The sequence below is a fragment of the Arvicola amphibius genome, chromosome 11 (assembly GCF_903992535.2).
Source record: "Arvicola amphibius chromosome 11, mArvAmp1.2, whole genome shotgun sequence".
Classification (NCBI taxonomy): domain Eukaryota; kingdom Metazoa; phylum Chordata; class Mammalia; order Rodentia; family Cricetidae; genus Arvicola; species Arvicola amphibius.
The window spans coordinates 70115475-70128523 of NC_052057.2; the positions used below are offsets into that span (position 1 = coordinate 70115475).

At 40.7% G+C, this 13049-nt stretch overlaps 1 pseudogene; it reads left to right on the forward strand.

Annotated features, from left to right (window-relative positions):
• Positions 1–5045: 5045 nt before the first annotated feature.
• LOC119826350 lies at positions 5046–5521 on the forward strand (annotated as a pseudogene).
• Positions 5522–13049: the final 7528 nt, after the last annotated feature.

Genomic DNA, 13049 nt, shown 5'->3' on the forward strand with positions numbered 1-13049 from the left:
GGGGGCTCCTGTTGCTGCAGACCCTGTTGTTGCAGACCCTGGGAGGCAAGCTGCATCTGCATAGGAAGCAAAGGAAGTGCTAGACTCTCCGTGAAAGTGTGGTCAGATCATGAGCTTGGGGAGATCCTGGAACCATGCCAGGTGACATAATTGAATGGAGTCAAAGGGAAGCAAGAACCTTATCACTTAGGAAGCTCAAAGAAAGTCTCCGGTGATTAACTGTGCTAATGTTATTCTCTGAGTCCAAAGCAAAACAAAGCTGTTGGTTTGGAAAACACTTCCCAGGGGAAGGAGGAAGAGGTCTGTTATAAAGACACAGAAACATTAACCCAAGAATGAATGGTAAGGGCTTTCTCCACGTACCCCAATTCTACTTGATTGATTTGAGGGCTGTCCTCATTTCATTTCTGCTGTTTGAATAAACACCCTGACCAAAGCAACCTAAGGAGGGGGGTTATTTTAGTTTACAATTCCAGGAGACAGCAGGGAGTCACAGCGGTCAGAGCTCAGGCAGCTGCTTACATCACTTCTGCAGTCAGAAGCAATGGGAGTAAATGCGCCTTTCTTGCCCGCTTTCAGATAGCTTCCTTTACTCTTACAAGGTTCAGGCCACAGCCATGAAAGAGTGCTGCTCAAGGTGTGCCAGAATAATTGGCAGTCAAGATGAGCCCATGGGCATGTACAAACACCAGCAAGATCCAGGTAATTCCCTTGCCGAGATTCTCTTTTCGGAAGACTCTCTGCTGTGGCAAGTTGGCATTTAAAACTGATTATTACAGCTAGTGAAAGACTGGGTTAAGAAGGCTTCTGAAGTTGTACCTCAGCTCATCAACAAAGAGATTCTTGGTTGATTAGTGATGTCTGCTTTGAGAAGAGGAAGAAAGGATACGAGGAGTAGAATAAGAATATCTGGCATAAGGAAAGAGTACAGCCAAATAACAAGTGGTCCATTTTGACACCTTTCCAAAAATTATTTATTGCTATGAAGTAACTGTGTTGGTGTGAGGAATGGTGACAGTTGTGAGAATCTGATCTGACTGCAGATTAGTCCAAGTCGGTGATTACACAAAATGTAAAAGGTGTTAAAATCAGCAGATAACTTTTCTCTACACAAGAAGTGGGTCTTTGACCATCATTGACCATGTGTCCCTAGAGAGCTGTATTTCTCCGCTAAACTGTCCAAACCCACCCCAAGAGACCAACTGTTATGCACTAATATATATGTAGTACATATGTATGCATGCATGTATGTATGTATATGTAGGTTATATATGTGTACACATACACACACACACACACACACACACACACACATATATATATACACACACACACAAAATTGCTGCTTCAGGTCAAGTTCATCCAATGGGAGGTGCCAACAGATTGGTCATGGTTGGCGGTGCCTGGCTTTTGGTCACTAAAGCTTACCTCTCTTGTTTGAGTGCTCCTCTCTACAGCTAACTACTCTCTTGGCCCTGGTGAACCCCTTGCTTTTCCCATAATGCCTCCTACTGCAGCAAGCTACTGCCAAGGTTTTTCTCTTGCACCTGTTAGTCTCCTACATCTTACAGCTCCTGTATTACAGACTCCTGAACGACCATCAGTGGTGTTACATCATCTTCCCTCAGAACCGATACAAAAGCCCAGGGTTCCTACCCTCTACCATCCGGGATACAGCACGAAGATACAGCACACCAGTAAATTATGTGGCTCCCACCGCCCTCAATTCCCAAACAAGGATTCTTAAGCTTTCCTTCCCTCCACAATTCCCATACAGGGGTTCCTTCTAGAACAAGCAATGCCATGCCAGAGAAACACAGAGAACTAGGCAAGTTAAGTTTCAGCGCGCTCTACCTTTCTTCAAGATGATGCTTTCCACTCTAACCCCCACACACGAACTAGCAGTTCCTTAAAATTGGGATCTGTCCCAGCATGAAAGGATTAGGAGTGTTGGCAGTATAAACTCCTTTTGTTAGGCTGGCAAAATCTGGATTTCTGGCAAAGTCAACCTTGAAAGAGAAAAAAAGTATATATTATATGTAATATATATGATAAAACCATTAAATAGAGCATAATAATAACTTACTGACTGAATACTATTCTTGTCCCATAATTAGCCGGGCTCAAACCTGAGCCGAAAGAAGTAATAATGTGCACATTCTAAAGGGAGATTCAAGTAATGAAATGAAAACACCCTTGCTCCTGGGGTCAGCCAGCAGAGAAAAGGGCAAGGAGAAACAGCGCAGTCATATCTCCCGCTAATCACTTCTTTCCATTCGCAGGGCAGTGAAGCAGCAGCAAGCTAGGATTTGCACCCTCGAGGATATGCAGAGTCTTCCTGTTTTGTGTAAAACAAGGAAACTTTCAGCAGCTCGTGTGATTTTTGTCAGTTTTCCTACATTTCATGTCTCACAGCCATCATTTTGATAGCCAAGATAGGAAATTTGTGTTCATTGGCTACATGAACGTAGAGTTGTCCAAAATCCAACCAGCCCTGGGAACTAATGTCTCCCTGCTTATTCATTCCTTGTGGTTTGCGTGTTGATGAAAGTGGCCATTTGAGTTCAGATGATTTTATCACTGTGGTTCCTTTCCTCTGTTCTTAGACTTTCGGCTTAGTTATGGGTGGTATTACCTATTTGTATTAGGGGGCGTGCTTCTGAGTTTTGTCTCATTTGTAATCTTGAAGCCATTGGTGGTGATGGTTAAGATCCATTAAATTAACCAATGTTTCTAACAAGTGATGATATTCTAATTTTATGGCTGGCTTTTCATTCATTTAGGCCAAAGTTCTAAGAAATGAAATTTCTCCTAATGCACCTTTTGGTTTCCTGGAAGATTGTCTTGGTTGTTAACTGAGTCGGCCCGCTGTGAGCAATGCCATTTCAGGACTGGACAATGATCAGTGTAAGAGTGGGGGAGCCAGCTGAAAGCAGTCAAGCATAAACATGTTCTCTCAGCATCCTTAACCACAGATGTGATGAGACCAGAGTCTCCAAAGGCACTCCGTGTGCTCATTTTGTGCTTTTATGTATTAGTATGGAGAAGAAATTTCTTTTCTAGCACCCTCCAAAGACGTCCTATGAAAAGATTTTCCTTTTCTTCCTAGTAGAGAAATGAATAAACTTCTCTATGTTTTAGTTAAACTGTTTTATTGATATTCAGATCATTTGTGGCTGCTGGGCATCCGACACCTTCTTTAATCTCTTGAGTCAGGTGGTTTACATTACCTAATACAAGTATTCTTCTCTCTTTGTGAGTTACTCTGAGTGATGTCTCTTAGAAAACAATGACATTCTTGCTCCTCGACAATGCATATTGGTTACTTTATGGTCAGAAATCCATAGTCTTATACAATCTGCAGGAGTTTGAACAACCAAACTATTCAAAATTATCATTAAGAAAAAATGCAAGGAAAAAGCAAGAAGGCCATTTTAGTGTAGTTTAATTGCATACCAGTGAATGTCAGTATTTTAAGATTCTCTTTTTATACACAGTTTCATAACTGAAGTGACTCAGATCAAGGCTGCAGTGAGAAATGTAACTGACCTCTCTCCCCCTTCTCCACTCACATGTGCGTCAAGACTTTATAATACATTGGTGCACAGCAATGGCAAATAAGAGTTAGTATTTAATTATTATTATTACTAGGATTCACATCTTATATTTTTACATCCAAAAAGTAAAGGAAAAATGAAATGAATTCAAACTACAGAGATTATTCTAGAAATTTTGTCGCTAAAAGTTCCGAAAACACTTTTAAGCACCAGTCTCCACTCCTGAATAGTTAAAGAGTTCTGGAAATTTTATTTCCCACAAGTCCTTTTCTCTGCACTTGTTTTCTCTGATTTGGGTTATGCCCTAAAATGGGCTTACACAAAACTGAAGCAGTAGAAGAAAACAGGAAGTTATGGTGCCCTGTTCCCTTGTAAGCGGAAGCAGGGCCGCTATTGAGGGAGAGAGAATGGCCAAGGGAACGTTCCCAAAGTTCTTCAACTCCACAGTGTGTCTCTTTGTGGTGAGTTTTGGGAAACCTTTAAAATATTTCTCCTAATTTTTACGTTTCCAGCCTTCTGAATGAAGGCCTTCAATGCCCAGACCTAATTCTTCAGATCTGGTCAGAAGCTCTGCCTGCTTCCCTGGTCAGGTTCTGGCTGCTTTCTCAGCACCCCACATGGCAGCACAGGCAGAAACAAGAGAAGAAGCTCTCCTCCATTGAAGATGTGTGCTGCTCTCCTTTCCTCGGTTCATACCAAACACTGGAAAGGGAGGCAGACACATTACAGTCAACGGGACTGAGGATTGGGTGAGTTCAAACCACCCAATCCTCTCTGCTCTAGCTCCCAGATACAGATCAACACTTGGGGAGCCTGGGTAGGAGGTAATAGGAAAAAGAAAAAGTGCACAGTCACCCAAAATTTTCTTCCTTAATGTTATAACTTTATAATTAACTATTTGAATAGACATTGAGAATAGCTATTTTTCATCCCAGAATGATGCAATGGCTTAGGGATATATCTTCTAAGGGTGTCTAGAGATCTGGTTATGTAGTGGTATGAAACTCATCAGAATCGTGGACACTTCATTTTGGGAAAAAAAATAATTCTAAAATAAAGATATGGAGCAGGCCACAGATTTAAATATTTCATAAAAATAGGGCATACACATTAGAAGAAGAGATGAGTAGATTTCTGTAGGAAACAGTAGTGAGAAAGTAATAAAAAATGAAAATTTTACTGAAAGACCGAATAAAAAATGGGATGACAAACTGAAAAATATGTGCACCTTATGTTCAAGCAGAATAAGATATAAACAGTTTTTAAATGAAGAAAATTTTTTCTTTAAAAAATTCCATACAATATATTTTGATCATGTTTCTCCCTCCCCCAGTGCCTTCCAGAACTTACCCACTTTGCAAACCACCTGACTTCATGCTCTCTCTCTCTCTCTCTCTCCCTCTTATAATAAAACAGTCTTATAGAAAACTAGCTAAAAATGTAAATAACGCTTTCCTATCCGCCATCTGTGGTGGCAGCGCCATCAGGATGCAGATTTTCGTGAAGACCCTTACGGGGAAAACCATCACGCTTGAGGTTGAGCTCTCAGACACTATAGAAAATGTCAAGGCCAAGATCCAGGATAAGGAAAGAATTCCTCCTGATCAGCAGAGGCTGATCTTTGCTGGCAAGCAGCTGGAAGATGGCTGTATTTTGTCTGACTACAACATCCTAAAGGAGTCCATCCTTCACCTGGTGTTGAGACTCCGTGGTGGTGCTAAGAAAAGGAAGAAGTCTTACACCACTCCCAAGAAGAACAAGCACAAGAAGAACAAGCACAAGAGGTGAAGCTGGCTGTACTGAAGTACTGTAAGGTGCATGAAAATGGCAAAATTAGTCGTCTTCGTTGAGAGTGTCCTTCTGATGAATGTGGTGCCGGAGTTTTCATGGCTAGCCACTTTGACAGACATTACTGTGGCAAGTGCTGTCTGCCTTACTGCTTCAACAAGCCAGGAGACAAGTAGTCATGTATGAATAAATAAAAAGACAAGAATTGAAAAAAATGTAAATAACACAATAAATTTCTAGAAAAAGTTGTAACTGTAGTTTGGACACATGAAAAGATGCTCAAACTTGCCCAGGATGAGGGAAAAGGGAATTAAATTTTGTCCTTGGTTACTGTTTCTTAGCAGTGAACTCTGTAGGTGGGACTGCAGGGCCATGAGCATCATTTATGTGGTCGGTATTTTCTTAGCTGTCTAAGGCTTAGGCACCTTATCTGAAACATCTCCATGGACCAACATAGGACTGGACATCAGCAAGAAAGCATGACAGCAGTGAACTGAACACATCAATAACAACAATGAACATGTCAAATTGGCTAAAATCCTCAGGTTAATTTAGCTTCTTAAATAACAATACTTGTTCATTGATTGGCTATTGAGTACATCAAGACAAATCGTCCCCTCTTGCCTTAAAAGTGTTGACTTCTTGCATAGTATCAAGGATTTTTCTGAAGATTGGCCTTAGGATGCAGGGTTCTAATTACCCAGCTTTATTAACCATGTTTTTTTATGATATTTATTTCACAAGGTGAAACTGGCAGAAAATAGCTCCAGAAAAGCCAGGACCCAAGAAACATTTATATGTTTCCGGTGGTTTCTGAGACTCCTTCCTCCCCTCTGAACATACAGCAGAATCCACTTCCCTGACTTCAAGTAGCTTTTATACTGATAGAGAGGACTCATTTTTATAGTCAAGAACATGCATGTGGCTAGAGGCAAAGTGGTCCCTTAGAGTAAATAGACGCCAAAGATGCTGGATGTCAGGTGTGCATGCCACAAAGAGACGTTCAGGTTTAAGATGGATGCAGAAAGAAAGTATGGTCAATGTCTTTTCTTAAAAAACTATTTCATGTTATTAAATCAAACCTTGGTATAAACACTAAAGAGTATTAACATGCATTTCAAATGTTCGTTTATATTGAACAAAATATGGGTTATTCAGCTCATTATCCTGAAGCTTTAGCAAACATTAATGACTCCTTCATCATACAGGAAGCTATGTTTAGCAACATATGACTTTAGCACACTGACTCTTCCACCCCTTGGGAACTGGTTTTGATACTCACCCAAACTTACTCACAAAAAAACTAATTTTGACTGGAATGTAACACATATAATGAGATTTCACTTATGGAACCCTGCCCCACATTTCCAACGGACTAAACTTTATAAGATATAATGACCCCTCCTTTTTCAACTTGAGAAAAAAAAACATGTATAACTTGTGAGCCAGTGATTCAAAAGTGTACAAAGCTACCAGTTTGATCCCATCCCACCAAGACTGTTTTTTAACACATGGGATGCTTGTTGGGTATATCAATTCCGATATCTGCATCTCAAGGTAGAGCCATCTCCTGGCCCTGGGGTCTCATAAACATTCTAGAAGTTCACACTGGACACAGTGTCATTGTGGCCCTGCTATCCTGGGTCAGTCATCATGTTCATTTCACGTAGCTCCTGTGTGCTGTGAACTCATCAGTTCTGTGGTTTCTGCACATTCTGCTCCTTGCTATACACACGGGAATAATGGTGCCTGGTGGCATTGTAGGCAGGAGGGAAAAGACTTGTCATACACAGGCTCCTGGTTTTCTGATAATGGTCCCAGAAAGAATTCCTTTTACATGACACACTGTTGTCCTGCCACTCAAGGCTGAAGGGTAAATGTCTGCCTTCCAGAAGTCCTGTGCTGTACTTAGCATGAGTGTTATACACACACACACACACACACACACACACACACACACCTGCTTTTCAGAAGACCTGTGCTATTCTTAGCATGAGTGTTACACACGCATACACACACACACACACACACACACACACACACACCTGCTTTTCTGCTATACATAGTGTGTGTTATATATACATACTTAAACACAGGGCTATTTGAAGGTCTTTGGAACACATAGTTTGACATACATGTATATGAAATATTGGTAACAATGGAGCTACCAATTCATTTTTAACAATTCTACATTTGTATTTATCAATTTTGATCTTAGTCTTAGGTTGCCTTGTTTGGCTTGATACTTATTTTGGTTTTGGCTCTGTGAATTCCTTTTTTTTTACTGGGTTTTTATGATTGTTGTTTGTTTGTTTTGTTTTCAAAGACAGGATTTTTCTGTCCTAAAACTTGCTTTTTAGGCCCAGGATAGCTTCAGCTCACAGAGATCTTCCTGCCTCTGTCTCCAGAGTGCTGGGATTAAAGGCAGACACCACCACAGACCAGTTGACTCTGTAATTTTATCCTTTGCCCTGGAGTCAAATACTTAGGCCATTAGGACAAGGTTGGGTCTAGTTTTCTTAACGTTCCTCTTTAATAGCCTACTTCAAACACCAATACATTACTCTGTACATTTCTATTGATAAAAAACAAATAGTGATTATTACCTGCAAAGCCATCATTTTTACCAATAACAATTATCAACTAACAAACTCTCTGCTGAACTGAGTGGCTTGTAGCCAATGTCTTTTATAATTCTCAGTAAGCCTTATGAATGATTCTTCCATATAAAATTTGCAACAAAATAATTCAAACCTCAAAAAAGTCATACAGCCACCAGTACAGTACAGGAGAAGTCCTAATTAAGAATAGTTTAAATAAACAAGGGTCCTGAATCTCACAGACAGTACATTCACTTGCCGGGATATAGTCAGGAGCTACTTCAGGGCACAGGAGCTACTTCATACTAGAATCTACTGAGCTCCAGATACAGTATAGAATACATAGAAATAACAAAGTTAGCTCTGTAGATGATGGGAGGATAGTCCCAGAAAGGGTTAAAGCACTTTCCAAATATGTCTGACATATAGCCAGAAAGTTGCTTTGACTTGTGCAAATCTGTCCCAAGTCTTGAAAGAACTTACCCCAGATCTGTCCCGATGGGCCCCATTGATCACCCACGCCTTCCTCTTCCTTTTTATCTCACGGCTTTGGTGATTTTTATGGCATGTTTTTCTTATTCCCATGAAACATTTATGAGATCCTGCCACTTTAAAATGTTGTTCTAATTCCAGAAGGCCAATGCAGATCTGTTAAAGGGAATGCTTGTTTCATTAGACCAACGTCTCAGATACGTAAATGTCAAAACAGCTGGAGCTCTGGTGCGGAAAAATGTTGGGCATTAGGGGGAAATTACCTTAAGAATTGCAATATCTCCAGCCCATAAAATTCAATCGGAAAATCTTATGAAAAGTGTCGTTCTTGTAAAAGTTTTCAGAAACTTGACTATGACTGGAAATACCGCAGAATAATTAGAATGAAATCAAATTCAGTCTTCATGAGCTTCACTAGAGAATATAGCACACAATCCTACAATGGTCAAGAAAAAACACTGAGACCTCACAAGCATTTCAGATATCCCTAAGAGAAATGTACATTGTTGGAAAAAAATAATTTCATTTTTCACAATAATTCTTTTTCAATCCCTATCACTATGATCAGACTTGCTAGACCAAGAGACTCCAATCACTAATTAACTTCCCATGAGCTAGGGTCTGAGACCAAGTCCAAAGGACAATGGTAACACCAGCATACCCTAAGGTCAACTTGCAGCTGCATGCTTCTGCTGCCCTGATCTATGCTGTACCTTCCCCATCATGGTAAACTGTGACCTCAGCTGTGAGTCAGGTAAGCCCTTCTTCCCTCAAGAAATATTTTTTTTTTACTGGACATTTTGTTAGAGCACAAAGAGAGTACTATATACAGCAATGGAGTATAACAGCACAGTGTGATCCAGCTGTGAAAACTGCCCCTCAGCCTTGGGACATGGTGGCATGGCTTAGCCAGAGTGATACCATGGGAGCTGGAGAGGTGTCAACTGGTCCTGAGCTGGTTGTTGCCATGTAGAGAAGGCAGCTCTCTATCTCCTTCCTCCTTCCCATCCGCTGTCAGAAAAGTGAGACAGCCATACTCAGTCACATGAAGATATGCCCTGGGGGTCAGAGCCACAAGCTGGATGGGTCCACAGATCCCTGAAAGACTAAATAGAAAATGTGCATTGTCATCTTATTAAATAAGAAAATAAACAAACGTCTACCTACATTAAAACCATTGCATTTGCATGATATCTTAGCATTCATCATATATAATCCAGTAGGCCTTTAATAATATATATAGAATGGGTGACTGGATATACAAATTAAAGAATGAGTTTAAGACCCAATCAAATACTCAAAGACGTGCACAGGTTCAAACCAGATGGTGTCTCAGCACAGAGAGGGAGAGATGGACACGGGGTCCCCTGTCCTACCCAAGAAGCTATTTTAGACCAATAGTTGCTTGAAAAAGGAAAATCAGCTTTCTTCAATGGATGTCATCAGTTATATCGATCCCAATCCAGGGCAGGCTTCACACTCAAGGGAAGTTGAGTAACACAAAAGGAACTCTCACCGTCTTTTTATTGTTGTTGGTTTGTGTGTGTGTGTGTGTGTGTGTGTGTGTGTTGTTTCCATTGTTTGGGCATTTTTTGTTTTATTGCTCTGTTTTGTGTTTGTATTTATTGATTTTTGTTTTGTGGATTTTTTGTTTGTTTATTGGTTTCTTTCTTTTTGAGAGAGAGAACATAAAGTTGGGTAGGTAGGGAGGAGAGGAATATCTGGAAGGAACTGAGAGAGAGAAAATATAATCAAAATAAATTGCTCGAAGCAAAAAAACTTTAAAATTAATAAATAAAATAATTTCTAAAAGGATGAAAATTGGAGATAGCTAGGAGTCAATGGAAATCCACGTTCTGAGTTAGAAACACATTTCTACATCAAATAAAAGACTTGATATTTACCCATATAGCTTAGTGGCTGAAATGTAAGGTGATTATCATACAAATAAGGAAGAGGTGGAGCAGGAAAAAGCAAGAAAAGACCCTAGATTTAAAAGCGGAGGAAGACAAGACTTTCTGTAGAGGACAGTAGGTGAGGTTGTGAAGGTTTAGAAGGAAGGAAGATGAGTGGGGTGATACAAGGAAGTGAGGGGTAATAAAGGTAACAGATTCAGAGGGAGGCAGTCCAAGAAGCTCGGAGGTCTGTGCAATCATATTTCCAGAAGTCTAGCAGTCATCTGAGGAAGAAGCAGGGAACCTCTGGGTAGTTCAAGAGAATTGCTTGGCTAGATGAGAAAACAATGGTGTGTTGGCAGGCAGAATAGAAGGGGCTTAGAAGGGGAGGATATTCACAAACATCAATGGGGTTGCGGTGGGGGTCCCTAATTGATTTAGCAGGGCTTGAGGACAGGGACAAGAGTTAGGTGGAGGATCACAGTGGAGCAGGAGGAATGAGGTGAAGTGTGGGAGAAGCTGGATGGAGATGCAGGGAAATTATGAGAACAGGAAAGCCAGGAAGTAAGGAGGGAAGCCGAGGGAGTTTGGTCTCTGAAATTCCTTACTTCATCCACCCACAAGAACATGGCTTACTCCCCACAGTGTTCTATAATGTTCTTGGCAAACTGATACTGAACTAATGTCTAGCAGCACGTAGCAGTTTGGTTGTGTATCATGGCAACAGCAAGATTTGTGGATGTTACCACCCTGCAGAGGGAAACCCAGACCAGGTCGACCAAACCTGCCCCTTTCACATTCCTCCGACACTGAGACAAAGGGCTTGTTTTAATATCTTCTCACTGACTGTGTTGTCTTAGTAGTCAGTAATAATGAGAGATTTCATAGCTTTAGAGTCATTTACTTTGAAGGTGTGTAAAATACAATCTCTTTAAGAGTCGGGCTGCTTGTTTCCTTTAATTCTAGGGAGTTATCGGTCGGACATTTGTTTCTGTAGTGCTTTACAGCTCTCTCCTTCCGTCTTCTCTTCTTCCTCTGCATCCTCCTCTCCTCTTCAGCTTCTTGTCCTCTTTCCCTTTTACTGTGTCCTCTTATCCCAACTCCCCCTCCTCAACTCTTCCTTCTCCTGACAAGTCTTATATTTCTTCATGTCCTTTTGATTACCACACATAGGACAAAGTACAGTACACAATATTTTAACTGTAGGACATTGTTAATACTGAGCAAGAAAACATTATGAAGGGGGTTGCAGACTCTTAAGGAGAGAATGTCCTTTTGGATGCCATATTTCCAAATTGTTGGATGTGTACAGCTTAGACATAATGTATACATGTTGTAAAAGCAAAATGGAGAGATGATCCTTTAGTTATATCAGGTATTCCATAGAAATAATAGTAAGAACAAATATTAATTTCAGTATATTCAGTGACACTAAGAACAAAATGTATGTCTCTGGACCATTAGATGTTACTTGATGGCTCATAACCCAGCCACTCAAGGAAAGGGCTTTTGAAACCATGAAGTTGAATACAGTCAAAGGTCAGAAAACTTGTAATGACCACAAAATTGCATCCAAATGTTACGACACACATTTGTAATCCCAGCACTTGGTAAGCAGAGGCAAGAAGATCTCGACTTCAGGACCAACCTGGAGCTTATAATGAGACCATGCCTCAAAAAACAAACAAACAAACAAACAAAAACAAAAACAGTGAAAAGAAAGAGCAAATGTCCACCTTACATGTTTAAGTCCTAGGTTCAGTTCCAACACCACGTGGAAAGATGCTGTGTCCCATGGAGCAGGACTTTGAAACTCAAGACCCTATACGTTTTACTGTTTGCATCTCTCTAAAAGCAACTTACTTATTTGTACGCTGATAAAGCTACAGATTCATTAGAAAGACACTTTCTTAAATTTAGCATTTCATTTAGTCATGCACCAGTTTGAATCATTCAGCAAACACTCTCTCCAGTACTGCTAAGGGTCAGGGCCAGTGTTGCCAAAAAGCACATCAGGAACAAAACATGAAAGACCTTGTTAGTCACAGAAAACTAAAAACCTTTAACCCAGAAGGCAGTGGGGAGACAGGCACAGAGTGACTGTGAAGGAAGTGGTCTTGGGTATCAGGTTAAGTGGGGAGTCAGGCTTCCTCCCTTCTGACTGCATATTCTCATGACAGAAGATTTTGAAATGAAGGTAGAATGTGAAAAGTTGGGTGAGGCTAACACATTCCTCCTAGTTTTCCTGGGACAGGCCTGACTTCAGAAGCCCCTGGTGTGCTACTTCCGGAAGAGCATTTCTTCTCGCGAGACTTTGTTCAACTCCTTCAAATTCCCAAGGATCAGGGAAAAGCTGATCACTTTTATGTCTCTTAAGGCAGAGACCATGTCTCCTTTCCATCAGAGGGTGAGAGGGCATGGTAGAAAACAGATTGTCAATAATGACAGACGGGGTGGCAATCAAAGGAAAGGAGCAGGAAAGGTCTAGCATGGAAGAACTCATTTCTTGGCTACTAGTAAATTTTCAGCCCTTCATGGGGAAAGCCCTGCTTGCACAACCAGGGGGTGAACCTGAAGAAATATGTCTCTCTTATCACATATATGACTTTCTATGTCTATACATTAAATCCGATTCCATTAATTCTGCGAAGGAGAGTAATGGGAGCGGATAGCATTGAGGCGTCCGGTGAAGGAACCTCACCCATCATGAGTTTGGT